Here is an 8,806-nt window from a genome sequence, read left to right as displayed (position 1 = left end):
CCCTCTGCGGGGCGACTGGCAGGGTGGTCAGGGGGCCCCCGCTGGCACCCACTTTGGCTGGTCTTGGGCCTGCGGGCTGGGAGCAGCTCCTGTGTTGTCTTCCCCCTGGTGGTCAGTGTGCATCATAGCGACTGGTTGTTCCACTGGTGGTTCCACCATTCGGTCAGTTTGCATATTAGGCTTTTATTATATAGGATTATTGCATTATTTTCCATACAAAAGACTGTAAACCTACTTTGCCCCACCCTGTATTTATTGCACCTCTCCTGCTTTCACAGGGCCAGAGTGAAAGACTTAACCATTCCAATAGGCCAAAGTTTAAGCTTTATAGACTACACCCTTTCTTCTTATGTTTTAAAAAATTAAAAAAATATCCTTGTCAGAGGACATGTGGAGAGGGAGAAGGGGAAAGGGAGAGAGGGGGAGAAGGGGAGAGGGTGAGAGGGATACTGATGTGAGAAACATCGACCAGCTGCCTTCTGTACGCTCCCCAACTGGGGAATGAATCGGCAATCCAGGCATGTGCCCTGACCGGGAATCAAATCAGCAACCTTTCTGTGTACAGGACGGCACTCAACCAACTGAGCCACTCTGGCTGGGCATCTTTTTATGTTTTTACCACTAAATCCACTTTATAATATACAGGTCTAGCCAGTCCTCATGGACACACCATCCTAAGAACAGACATATCAAATAAAGGCAATGCAGCAGAAGACTGATTAGAATAAATAATTATTTTTGATTTTTATTTTACAGTCAGTCAAGGTAACAAGAGATTACCCTACAAGGAAATAAATGCCATGGTAAATACCCCAGAAAAATGTGCCCATGAAGTCAAGACAAATATACTGTAGCCTCTGTCCCTCTTATACATCACAACTGCAGCTACTCGAGGTAGTGGAAGGAAAGAGTAGGCACTGATTCCCTCCAAGAGAAGGTCCAATTCCTTTTATGGGCATTGGAACACCACCTAGAAGGGAAATCTAAAACCACTTATTAGGATTAATTTGTTTATAGGTTATCACATGAGCAAGCTTAGTTCTCCTGGTGAAATTCAGGGTTTATTTGGCATTGCAACATATGAATTACCATTACTGTGAAGTGATCCTGCAAAGCCCTAGGAAGAAAGAATTATTTTCAAGAAGTGACATGATTAAGGAGGTCATAGGTGAAATTGCTACTGGCTCAACAGCAAGGAAAGAATTTAGGGTTAGCACATGGAGTCTTAGCACCAGCCCAGTGAAACATTACATAGTTGTTGAAACTTAAATCTCAGTACCTTTAAGGTAAGGACTGAAATGGCCCTCAGTACGTGCTGTTTATAAAGCATTTCCCATATTCTGCCCCAGTAATTCTCAACTAGTGAGACTCAAAGAGAATTCAAAGGAAGCACCAGTGTTCCTACATCCTGTTTCATCATGATATACAATACAAGCAATTCTTTAAGAGCAAGAAATACTAAATCAGTGGCTCTGAACCTTCTGGCCCTTTAAATACAGTTCCTCATGTTGTGACCCAACCATAAAATTATTTTCGGTGCTAGTTCATAACTGTAATGTTGCTACTGTTATGAATCATAATGTAAATATCTGATATGCAGGATGGTCTTAGGCGACCCCTGTGAAAGGGTCGTTTGACTGCCAAAGGGGTCGCGACCCACAGGTTGAGAACCACTGTACTAAATCCTTCTTATAAAAAAACAGAATAGTTACCTCTTTCTCTCTCCCATATTCTAAGTTTCAGTAAAAAGACTAGTTATAGGCCTAGTCTAGATTAGTAGGGCCTAGAACACTGGCTTTTGGAGACTTTTTCTAGTACCTTCCAGAGGTTCAGGAATCAAAGTAGATTTGTTACTGTTGATTTACTTTGTGGCCCAATGAAATTTTACAATGTTAAGGTTTAAGCTTTGGTGACATGTTCTACATGAACATGGCAGGTTTCTGCCTTCATAATCCTAAATATGTAAAAACTAGAGGCCCGGTGCATGAAATTCATGTGGGGGGGGCGGTGTCCCTCAGCCTAGCCTGCACCCTCTCTAATCTGGGACCCCTCAGGGGATGTCCGACATCCCTCTCACAATCCGGGACCGCTGGCTCCAACCACTTGCCTGCCTGATTGCCCCTAACCGCTTCTGTCTGCCAGCCTGATCACCCCCTAACCACTCCCCTGCCAGCCTGATCGATGCCCAACTGTTCCCCTGCCAGCCCGATCGCCCCCAATTGCCCTCCCCTGCCGGCCCGGTCTCCCACAACTGCCCTCCCCTGCCGGCCTGATCGCCCACAACTGCCCTCCCCTGCTGGCCATCTTGTGATGACATGGGCACAGCCATCTTGTGATCAATGGGGGCGGCCATCTTGTGCAAGGGTATGACGGTCAATTTACATATTACCTCTTTATTATATAGGATATGTAATAACTATGTAAAAGTAAAATTTATTTCAGTCTAACAGCCTCTTCTCCTTCATTCTAAGGCTACAACTGAGAACCTTTTGTAAGGTAAAAAGATATGATTTGCTGAAGGTGATGATCAGGTGAATAAGGCTCAGGTTCAGTGAGATACATTAACCAGCAATACCCTCCCAAATGAAATCTGTGTTTGTAGGTTGTAGGCAATACCATTACTGGGCATTGAAAATGCGTTTTATGGAAGTAGTCTTGAAGTAGGGGATAAAAACAAAAAACTTGATTTTGTTGAAAGGAATGCATGAATTTCCTTACAGGTAACTACAACAAGGTTTATTTGAATTATATTTTAAAGAAATAAATGGGTGAAATTTAGCATTTAAAGTCCCAGGAAAAAGATCTGAGAACAATGGCTGCTTTCATAACTGAAAAGGGGGTGTTCACCCATTACTTAAAATAAAAATAGTTTTAATTCAGAATGAAGGGCACACTTACATTTGAAACATTTTTGCTTTCACTGTAGTGTGTTTAAATAAAAGCCAAAGGACACATTGTTGCATATTTCCAAAAACAAAAATATAGCTGGGAGAGTCTCCAAAGAATAGATATGGAGAACTCTGATTTAAGAGTCCAACAGGAGCCATGGGTAAAAAGGGTTTATTCTGCCTGTGACAGTGGATGGAAGCCAGGGACTTTATCAGCTTGTGGCAATCTTTAGCACCCTCCTCCTGTGTGTACCAAATGAATTTCAGTGGTAGACACAGTGACTCTACAGAGTTCTTCTGAGCCAGCCCCCATTAGCAACTTCCTCTATAGGCATGCCAGGCACCAGTCATATTGCCAGATCCTCACTGAGGCTATGCCTTCTCTTCTTCTTTTTAAAAAAACATGTTTTTATTGATTTTAGAGAGAGAAGAAGAGAGAGGGATAGAGAGACAGAAACATTGATTGGCTGCCTCCTGCACACCCTCTACTGGGGATTGAGCCTGAAACCCAGGCATATGCCCTGACCAGGAATGGAACCAGTGACCTCTTGATTCACGGGTCGACAATTAACCACTGGGCAAACACTGGCTGGGCTATTCCTTCTCTTATCTTGGTTCCATGGGTTTCCCTTTTCACCTTTCCTATGTGACTCAAAGACCCAGAAATGAGGTGGTGTGGCCATAAACAATGGTGCCCTGGATCACTCTTTTCTGATCTTATAAGCTTTGGCTCCAGTAGGGTTCTTCAGCCTAGATTACTTTAATTCTGAGGCACCTCATACGAGGTTTTCATACATTAGATGTTCCAGCTATAGTTAAGTGGAATTACAGATTGAAATAACCTTGTGATAGCCATTCTCTGGCATGTACTCTATACTTCAGCCACACCATTGTGTTCTTACCGTGTTCTAAATTTATATACCTTTGTTTTTGCATATGCCTTTTCCTCTCTATAGATGGTCCTTTCTCCTTTGTGTGGGTGGCAATCTCATTCATTTTTGAGGACCCAGTTTCTACTGTGCTGCCTTCCTGAGTTTTCTAGGTAGTTAATCACCCCTTCCTTTGTGCTCCCAACGCACTTTGCTCATATTGCTAATGTAAGAGGATTAAAACACATGAGACCGGGTTCCTAGTTTTCCCTTGCCTCCTTTCCCTTTCCACCTTCAGTGCCACCTGTGAACCTGGCCCAACTGACAAAGTAGAAGGCTTGAAGAATAATTGTTGAAAGTAATTGAATAGTTATCAGGATGGGACTGCACTGGCATTCTTGAGCAAAAGCCAGGAAAACTCTAATAGCCTTCACCCAAAAGTTTCACAGCAATTAATAACAAAAACTGCTATCTGAGCCCAAATCCAGGTAAGTACCCAAGTCAAAGTAGGATTGGAGTATGGTAGACACTCCCTGATTGCATCAGCTGAATAATACCTTTAACTGCTATTGAGTCACTGAAATTATTTTCTTTTCCTATTAATACATACTTTGCAAAGGTACACAACTAGTGAGTGGCAGAATTGGCTTTAAACCAGGGTCTGTCTGGCTCTGGAGCCCAGGTTCTCAATTACTATAGCCTGTTTGTTAGATAAATGAACTGTCATCCTGAACTGCTCCTGACAGTTTTGTATAGTACCACTTATTATGAAACACTTTCTAGTCTTTTGGGAGTTTAGTCATTTAATTTCTTGGAACTGGCTACCCTAACCCTTCTCCCCAGAATACTATAAGGTACTTTTTCCAGTGACTCTTTAGAGCAAAATATAGGTGTGGATGATTTTGTAATACCATTTTGACAACTCTAAAAAACACTGGGCAAGACCTTGGGTGGAGAATCACTATTCTGATAAAATTAAAACCTCTGCCCAAGAGCTAGGAATTACCACCAGGCATTTACATACACATTACTGCTTTAGAATAATAAATAAGAGGGTATAGATGGAACAAAGCCAACCATAACCCCTTAACCAACCATGACCCCTTAATGTAATATGATTTCAACTTTTAAGGAGTATATATGCCTAAGTACTAAGAGAAGCAAGGCTATAAATATAAGAATTTTTCTTCTGGGAAAAACAACAAATAACCACACCCTCCAAAAAACCCACTCACAACTATCATAATAGTTCTAAAAATAAAACAATGGGAACTTATAGCAGAATGATGATTCAAACTAATTTATGACTGCTTATAAAAAAGAGCTATAGTATTCCCTGGTTATTATAAGCTATTTGCCAGAAACCAGCTTATGTAAGATTGGGGTATGGTACAGGGTCTCTTAACTAAGTTAGCCTACACTGAAAGGGAAGCAAATCAATGAATGCTGCTCATGCTACCTGGCAATTTCACACTGCATAGATATGGGGGAGGGGGGTTGCAAAAGTAGGTTTACAGTTTCCATATGGAAAATGATAAAATAATAAGTAAATAATAATACAAGAATAAAATGTGCTTTACTCACAACTGTAAATTTGCTGTTGCCTCACCCTGTATGTTGTTGCTCCAGTATTTGATTAATGTATTATTGTGTATGTAACCTAAGGGTGTTTAATTTAACAAATTCATAGATCATATTCAATGATCCACAATATCTGTCCTCAAACAGCTCACACTCTAGTTGTTTCAGCAAAAGGTACAGAGTTAGACATGTTTAATACAACAAGAGAAACAAATGAGGACTTCTGGTCAAGATGGTGGCGTAGGTAAATGCAGTACTGGCCTCTTTCCACAACCACATATAAATTAGAACTAAAGCCTGGCTGGTGTTGCTCAGTGGTTGAGCATCAACCCATGAACCAGGAGGTCACGGTTTGATTCCCGGTCAGAGCACATGCCCAGGTTGCAGGCTGGATCCCCAGTGGGGGGCATGCAGGAGGCAGCCAATCAAACGATACTCTCTCATCATTAATGTTTTTATCTCTTTCTCTCCCTTCCTCTTTGAAATCAATAAAAAATTACAAATAACTACAGAAGAACAGTCATTAAGAACCACCTGGCTCTCCCTCCAGTGAGCTCCCTACACCCCCCTCCCCAAACCCTTAAATAAAAAACAAAAAAGAACCACCTGAAGTCTAGCCACTGGATGAGGAAGCCACATTTAAACTGGTAGGAGGGAGGAGACGCATAAGAGGCTGATCCCACGCCTGCATGTAGCAGATAAAAATTGGGAGGGAAATCTTGGATGCAGAGGTCCCCCATGAGGAGCTAGGAGCCCAGCCCCATACCAGGCCCTCTAGACCAAGGTTCCAGTGCCAGAACTTCTGGCTGTGAAAAGCGCAGGGATTCAGGCTGAGATGGAGGGCTACTGGAGTCCCTGGCAATTCCTCTTAAAGGGCCCATGCACAAACTTACTCAGTCTCACTCTCTGAGCTCCAACACTGGGACAGCAGCTTGAAAGGCTCCAGGAACTGAACTGTCCACTGAGGGGTGGAAGGGCAGCTTTCTCCCAGACAGAAGTGCAGGCAGAGGCCACTGTTCCCTTCCTGATCCTTCTCCACACAGAGTCAGGAGGCGGGTGCCATCAACCTGGTTAATACTGTTTGCCCAGCCCTGTTGATGCTCTGAGACTCTGACCCACACAAGTTGCAGGCTCTCCCAAGCTGCTTCTAGTGGCTTTTCCATACAAATGGCCTGTCGTGGCTCATGCTGCGGACTTTTTGAAAATCTCTCAAAGGACCACAAACCCCAAACAAGCAGTTACTGTGTCCCTACCTATTGCTTAGTGGCCTGAGGCACCACACTAGCAGCAGCCAGCCTTGGTTCATAGCTTGGCCTCTCCTAGGCACTTCCAAGTCCAGCACAAGTACCAGCCAACTGTAGATTTCCCTGTAGCTCATGCCAGGTGGCCCCAGGCAGAACACAGGTGGCAGCTGATCTTGGCCTACACTTCCCAGAAGGCCTCAGAGCCGGCATACCCAGTGGACAGTTTCAGACCATGCTGGAGCACCAGCCAATTATCTCCATGAGTGACACACTCAAGAGGCAAACTCATTGGGAACAAGAGATATGCTGAAGCGAGTCCTGCTGAAGCTACCTGTGGTTTGCCCTTGCACAGCAGCTCCTCTGTTGTAGTCTTGGGTAGTCCTTGCAGCCAATTAGCCTTGGAGTAAATCCTTCCCATTGAGATGCCAGCAGCAATCAAGGCTCAACAAAACAGGAATGTGCACACAGCCCACACTGGGGGCACACCTTAATCAGCCTGCTTGGGTGACTGGAGATGCTGCACCACTGGGCCCTACAGGACACCTACTATATAAAGCTACTCTACCAAGCCTGGGAGACACAGCAGTTCTACCTAATACATAGAAACAAACACTGGGAGGCAGACAAAATAAGAAGACAAAGAAATATGTTCCAAATGAAAGAACAGAACAGAACTCCAGAAAAAGAACTAAACAAAATGGAAATGAGCAATTTACCAGATGCAGAGTTCAAAATACTGGTTTTAAGGATGCTTAATGAACTTAGAGGAATATTAGATGAACTTAGGAAGAAGAACCTTAAGAGAAAGATAGAAAACTTAAAAAAGAACCAGTCAGAAATGAAGAATACACTAATATGAGGAATTCATTACAGGGAATCAACAGTGGGGTAGATGAAAGAGAGGATCAAATCAGAGATTTGGAAGATAAGGGAGCAGAAAACACCCAATCAGAACTGGAAAAAAAAAAAAGAATCCAAACAAAATAAGGATAGTTTAAAGAGCCTCTAGAACTTCAAGCGTACCAATATTCACATCATGGGGGTACCAGAAGTAGAAGAGAAAGCGCATTAAATTAAAAACCTATGTGTGAAAAAATAACAACAGAAAGCTTCCCTAATCTGGTGAAGGAAACAGACACACTAAACCTGGAAGCCCAGAGAATCCCAAACAAGGTGAACCCAAAGAGGCCCACACCAAGACACATCATAATAAAAATGCCAAAGGTTAAAGACAAAGAGAGAATCTTAAAAGCAGCAAGAGAAAAGCAGCTAGTTACCTTCAAGTCATCTCCCATAAGACTGTCAGAGGATTTCTCAACAGAAACTTTGCAGGTCAGAAGGGAGTAGCAAGAAATATTCAAAGGGATGAAAAGCAAGGATCTCCAACCAAGATTACTCTACCCTGCAAAGTTATCATTTAGAATTAAAGGACAGATAAAGAGCTTACCAGACAAGAAAAAGCTAAAGGAGTTCATCATCACCAAACCAATATTATAGAAATGTTAAAGGTACTTTGTTAAGAAGGAAAAAAAAGAGATAAAAATATGAATAATGAAATGGCAATAAATATATATCTATCAAAAATTACTTTAAAGGACAAATGTAATACCTTAATCAATAAATAAAAAAAGGTGGGGGGGTTAGAGAGCAACCAAAGGACTTGTATGCATGCATATTAGCATAACCATGGACACAGACACTGGGGAGGTGGGGGCTTGCCTGGGGTGGGAACGGCTGGGGGGAGGGAAATTGGAGGAAAAGGAGACATATGTAAAACTTTAGACAATAAAAAAATAAAATTAAGTTTAAAAAATAATAAAGTTAAAAATAAAAAAATTACTTTAACTGCAAATGGATTAAATTCTCCAATATAAAGATAGGATGGCTCAATGGATAACAAAAACCCTTACATATGCTGCCTACAAGAAACTCACTTCAGATTGAAAGATACACACAGACTGAAAGTAAAGGAATGGAAAAAGATACTTCATAAAAATGGAAACAAACAAAAAAACACTGGGGAAGCACTGCATACCAGACAAATTAGACTCTAAAACAGAGAGACAATGAAGTACCCAGTAATTCTACTTCTGTGTATTTATCTGAAGACACCATAACACTCAGTCAAAAAGACATATGCATCCATGTTTGTTGTATTATCTACAACTAGAGGCCCGATGCACGAAATTTGTGCAAGGGGCTTGGCCCCAGCCGCCATGGCAGC

At 42.2% G+C, this 8,806-nt stretch overlaps 1 protein-coding gene across 1 annotated transcript in view; it reads right to left on the bottom strand.

Annotated features, from left to right (window-relative positions):
* LOC102240208 (chromosome-associated kinesin KIF4A) overlaps positions 1-8,806 on the bottom strand; it is a 99,141-nt gene that overhangs the window by 66,101 nt on the left and 24,234 nt on the right. The gene's annotated exons all lie outside the window — the stretch shown is intronic.

This window comes from Myotis brandtii, unplaced genomic scaffold, assembly GCF_000412655.1.
Source record: "Myotis brandtii unplaced genomic scaffold, ASM41265v1 scaffold741, whole genome shotgun sequence".
Classification (NCBI taxonomy): Eukaryota; Metazoa; Chordata; class Mammalia; order Chiroptera; family Vespertilionidae; genus Myotis; species Myotis brandtii.
The sequence above is the reverse complement of the archived record's forward strand: the minus strand, read 5'-3'. Positions and strand labels throughout refer to the sequence as shown.